The sequence below is a fragment of the Malus sylvestris genome, chromosome 6 (assembly GCF_916048215.2).
Source record: "Malus sylvestris chromosome 6, drMalSylv7.2, whole genome shotgun sequence".
Lineage (NCBI taxonomy): Eukaryota > Viridiplantae > Streptophyta > Magnoliopsida > Rosales > Rosaceae > Malus > Malus sylvestris.
The window spans coordinates 9,186,512-9,192,850 of NC_062265.1; positions in this window are offsets into that span (position 1 = coordinate 9,186,512).

The following is a 6,339-nucleotide window of genomic DNA, read 5'->3' on the forward strand; positions in this document are numbered from 1 at the left end:
TCAAATATAACGGCTAGCTGATGTCAGCCGTTGCATTTGAATTTGTGGCCCTGCCCGAGTCTAGCTGACATACCCCGATCCGGAATGTCCACTAGAATTCTGAATCGAGCTGTGCTGGCCAACACCTAGAAGGTAACGAAGCCATAAAGTGTAGTGATGTGAAAATGTGAATAAATTTAAAATTAAAAGTGCCTAAATACAAGAGTGCGCTGTGAGCGGGAATGAATCCCTTTCACACGTAATGTTAGTGTATAAGTAAAGTACAGTAAAATAGAATAAGGATTATACCATCAAAGGTAGCCACCTATACTGAGATTTGCCAAGAATCATCGTCGATAAGATAGTTCAGCTGCTAAAACCTGTGGCCAAGTCCAATTTGGCCAGGAAAAACTCCAATTTAGCTCGCACCTGCTAGAAACCCTAGAATGGATGAGCTTCGATTCTTCCTCCACGGCGTTCCACCGCCCCTATAATTGATTGGGCTTTGTTCCACGGCTCAAGGGAAGTTGTTTGATGATGATGGTTGACAGTAACGCCTTCAAGAATGGCGGATCGACTCCATGGAAGCCCCGGCGCCACTGATGCTATTCTACTAGAAATAAGAGCTAATCCTTGTTTATAATGGGTGGAAATGGAAGAGGAGAGGTTAGGAACAAGTTTCCAAGTGAAAGCTCGATGAATTTTGCCTGAAAATCGCAGGAGGTGTGCTGGAATTGGACTGCAGTCGTCGGGTCTGTAGTCAAGTTGTGGATTCGAAATGGGTCAAAGAGAAAGGGGTTTCTAATCCCCTGTTCACACATTCCCTCCTTGGTCATCTCTTTCTTCCTCCCAATTGGTCCTTGTCTTTCCTCTCTCTTTCCCATTCATTAAGCCCTCCTCCTCCTTCTCATTTCTTCCTTCTTTTTCCTGATTGGGCAGCAAACCCTTTCTTTTCTCTTTTCTGTCCCTCTCCCTTGACTAATATTAAATAATAACATAACAACAAAATAATATAATAATAATAATTATGAGAAATATATAAAATAATAAATAGTAATCTTTATAAAAGTACTTTTTTAGATTTGTAGTTCCGTAAAACCTCTGTCATAGTTCCGATTTCAATTCTGCTTGTGTCTACGCATTCGCATCGTCGAGTACTTCTGGAATACATTAAAGTAATAATTCGTACGCGTCACGAACTAATGGTCAACGTAAGCCAATAATCTCACCTTTAGGGAATTTTAGTCAATTAGCACTTTTAAAAATTAATGAAATCATAAAAGTAGGGATGAGTTGTCACAATCTACCCATCTTAAAAAAAATTTCGTCCTTGAAATTTAAAATCATTTGCTATACATAATATACTCCAAAAGGTAGGAAAAAGTATATATAAGGAAGAAATCAAGCTAGAGTGGTTACATAAAAGAGAATGTCATTCCGTCGTGATGGGAGTGCATTGATTTCGTCACCACAAGGGTTTAAATCCGAGTTTTTTTAGCACATGGGTTATCTTCCGAATCCCTTATGACCACATGGATCATTTATCCGATTTAGCCAAAACATAAAGTTGAAAATTGGTATATAGTAACATCACATCAAAATACGCATATAATAAAGTAGAGTCAAAACAGTTGTTCTGAAATCAAAACCGTACATAGAAAAATTCCATCTACACACTCGTTGCTTCACGTACTCTGAAGGTAAGCATGTAGTTCTTTGGGTCAAGCCCAAACAATGAATAACTAATTAAATACGTAAATACAAATGCTAACGTAGAATGACCTACTTGTCTACTTGCTTAACGAACCCAACGAATAAGTTATTGATATTATGGTCTACAACCCATAATACCGACAACTCACTGTTGTTTCGATAAGCAAGTAACAAATTTCCGAGGATGCAATATTACCATCATGCCCCCCATTGGGAAATACACATACATCGTCTGAACAAAACCTCGATTGTGTTCACGCATTACCTTCACAGGTAACATCAACAATAATAAAAAAAATTTATATATTGTAATCTCGATTATTCAAATACCAGTTTGCAATACTCATCTGTCAAACATGTACCGTGTTTAAAATCTCTATACCAAGGCTCAAACATTACCATAGCCAAACCAGAAATCTAACTGCAGTTACGCATAACTCTAACAAAGGTAAGTGCCTACCATGACTAGCTAAAATTGTAAAATATTCAAAAGCAATATGTCCTCTAAGGTCCGGATAGTTCATTTAGACTAGTTGTTAGTCTGAGGGTGAAATGTGGTACGTGACAAAGCTTCATGCACATGGCCTTCAAGAAGGCTTCCCAAGACTTGGAAATGAAACATGTGTCACTGTGAGATATAGTAGCGACATACACACCACATAACATAACAATGCAGTTCATAACGCCATAGTGAACAGGTTCATATTAAATTCCTCTCGAATTTAGCCAAAAATTATGTCGAAAGCTAAAAGAACACTCAAGAGTTTAAGAGTCAAAACAAGTCCAACAAATCTAGAATACAAGGTAATTGAAATTAATGCATGACATCTCGCTACAACTGTAGCTTTTGGAACATTTAATCACCAACAGTTAAGATTCGTTTAGGAGAGTATTTGTTGGGTGATTGAGAAATTAATGATCACGACTAAAGGTCAATGTCCAAGCAACTCATTTAGACGGTTTTTCTATTTCAAAAATAATACAAAGTGTAGTAGGGTAGATACGGACACAAGATTGACTAGAATACCTTTTAGCACAAAGAGGTGAATATGGAATCCCCATCAAAATAGACACTGGTCTAAATGCCCGAGAAATCTAATAATTTCAAGAATGAGGAATTTTACCAAGCGGTCTAAAATGTAATCCCTCTGGACCAATGGAAAGTGGGCTAACTTGTCACTTCGGTCGATGGTCACTGAAACATCATCATCCATATGTACAAAATACCTTGTATTGGAAGCTTATGGTGATATTTCCCATCCTTACACAGGAAGTGATTATAACAGGAAGTGATTATAACCATCCAAACAATTTATTGATATCTCACAAGTAACGTCAAAACAATACTTGTGAATTCCAACTGAGGTGGGATAGGACAAGCTAAAGGTGTTCGGTAACTACGTTTGCACCACCAAGGTAATACACGATATTGTAATCATAGGCGTTGATTTGGTTCTTCCATCATCGCTATCAGAAATTTTAGCTTATCTCAAATGAAGATGTATTTGAGAAATCTAAGGTTGGTAAAGGTTCTAGGCACGTTTCTCACCAAGAAGTGTCATCCGATATTTCAAATGAAGATGATAACAATTGACTCTAAGTCATGAATAGGATGGTTCATTTCGAATGGTTTTAACCGTTGGAAAGTATAAGCGATTCTCCGTCATTCTACCTCAGCACAGTCGAAACATCCAGAGAACACATCATCATGGATTTCCAAATGATTAATGTCATCGAAAGGTGTAACACAAAGGTAGGTTGAGACAACAATTCGGTTGTCAGAAACTTTATTCGTAACTAACATAACAACCAAACTAACTTTCCTCGGTCGACAAGTGAGGAAAAACATTATAGTAAAAAAATCAATAACAATTTGTCAATAAAGTCAACATGACCAAAGATTGTCTTGAATTTCACTACACCTTGTGAGAATTCCAACTTTCTTCCGCTACTACCTTTTTGGGGAAAAGAAAAGAATCTCGTCCACTGAGATCACATCTCCTAAGAAGAGTACCAATTTAATCAAAGTTTACAATAGAGAAATTTGATATAAAGCTGACTGTCAATGTCTAAAGATTAGATTTGTCACTGGACTAGGTAAGTAAGTCGTCAACAAAGCTACTACAAATTCTTCATGTTATGGAAGAAAACTCGAGTTACAAAGGTTGGTCGGCTAGACCATCAACTTGAAGTTTGGGATAACGGTTTTTAATCGTCACCCGAGGAAGTGCTAAAATCTAGGTATGACCCTAAGGTTTGACCTTTCACCTTTGCGGATAGGTTTAAGATTCCCTAGATAAGGGGTTTGGTTGAATAAACTCATAATCAATAAGCTTAAGTAACTAAGTTCTCTCAATGAAGTAAGACTTGTTCGAAAAGTCATAAGAAAAACTGATATAAGAGTTGTTCGATAGGAAATAGGGAGAATAAATGTGGTGTTAACAAGGTGGATCAATGGTGTATTCTACTTCTCGCATTCAGTGGCATCCCAAGTAGAATTTTGAGAAATGACGCCAAAGGTATACATCCTCAAAACGTACTATATTACTAACTAACTCTACGGCACAAACTAAAAGGTCTTCACAGTTTTCTCGACACTCAAAACATTCTAATAGTGAGATATCATTTCGTATGTCGATCTTACTGTCTACCTGTGGAAGTGATCGAGAGGTGGATAGTCAAAGAAGTTTTGATTACCTAAATAGGTAATATGGTTAACATAACCGTGAGTTTACTGTCTTAATACAAGGTATACTCCTAAGTTTCCACGACTTAGTTTCTTTGGCTTGAAGGAAAAATTTTGTCCTAGCTAAGAACAAGTATGAACATTTGAATACACATGCAAGCTATCAACACTTTAAAGTAGGCATGCATCCAAAAACAATTCATAAAACCCATGACTTTCAAAGCCTAGTATATGGTGAACCAAAATAAACTCTTTAACAAAATTAAAGAGAAGTAAAGATTTAGTGATTCTTTACCCTTGAAGCTCATCCTTGTTTACACAAGGGATTCACCCAAGTGGAGGGCCTTCAAGTCACCTCCAAGCTCCTTGAATCCTCCTTGTGTTTTCCTCCCTTTAGTGCTCCTTTGATGATTAGAGGAAAAAGGATTTGTTCTCCAAAAACATCAAAAGCTTGATGTCTCTAAGTCTCTTCACCAAGGTTGTATATTGTGAAGATGATATGGATGACTTAGAGAGATTTTAGATGCTAGTAAAAATCCTCTAAGTGGCCGGCCTCTATGTAGAAAAAGAGAGAAAATGTTTCACCCAATTTCTATTAGAAAACCCTAATGAGAAAATTGCTATAAAGTTGCTTTTATAACATTTTCTTTGGTGAGTGGCAAACTTGTAATTAAGCAAGCTTGCCCATTCACCCTAATGGCCGGCCTCTCCTTGTTATTGGGCTAATTTGCCCATTTTGTTTTAGTTGTCATACAACTTAAACATAATGGGCCTTGTGGACCAAAACACTTTTGGGCCCCGAAACCCAAAACCAACATATAAGCCCAATACGAACCTTTCGTATAATTAATTAACTAATTAATTAATCTTGACCATTCTTCAATTAAACCATTTAATTGCTTATCCATTTCATATAATTTCTTCACTAACATCCTTATGTGGTGTGCGATCCATTAGGTTCCAAATAGCGAGGCAGTGGGCGATGTTACTCTTAACGATCGATTGTGAATTGAAACCACATTTCAATTCTCCCTTAAGATTAGTGTTTGCTAATCTTCAGGGCTTCCACAAACCATGAGTGACACCTAGCAGCATATCATGGTTACCCAAGCTAAGTAGAATTGGTTGGAGAACCTATCCAGTTACAACTACAATGCAATACGGTCCTTCTCTAATACAATACTCTTAATCACATTGTTTAAGTGATAGTTTGTTTCATGTCTACTATCCAATGTGATACTTTCCTATATGATTCCTTTGAATATGATTTGGAACAAACTTCCTAAGTCATATTCATATGCTTTGGCCAAAGACTTTAGAATCATATCTTAGAGTATTCTCCTTCCACCATGGAAGGTTAGAGATCCCTTGTTGTGCATTCATATGCCTACATGACTAGATAGCTTGACCCCAACAATGCCGTGGACAATCCGAAGGAATGCCATTGACATGATCAAAGATCAAGGACCTAACCATTAGACATCTATGATGCCTCAGGTCAAAGGACTACTTTGCATATTGCAACTTTAGAGTTCATACATGACATGTATGTTCGAACTCTCTTTTGATCGACGTTTAGTGTACTCGATTACTCTTTCGAGCACCTATGTGTTTGTCTCAGTGTCCAACACCAAATGACTTGAGACTAGTTCATACTCGCGTTTGAGTCAACATAACACATACTAACCTTAGCGGATTGTCAATGCCCAATTGGCAATCCTATGGCTAGGAACGTTTTAGGAATGAACATAAGAGAGAGGTCTCGATAATCTAACTCATTAGATCACTTCTCTCTTAGAACAAATACATTCCTTGGATTCCCTTATTGCTTAAACACATGATACAATAAATAGTGATTAACAATAAGCTTTGCCCTTCATTAAACACATAAAAGTTTAATACAATAAGTATTCCAAAAAGCTATTACATCAAATGAGTGGCTTTGTGGGCATACTTCCAAC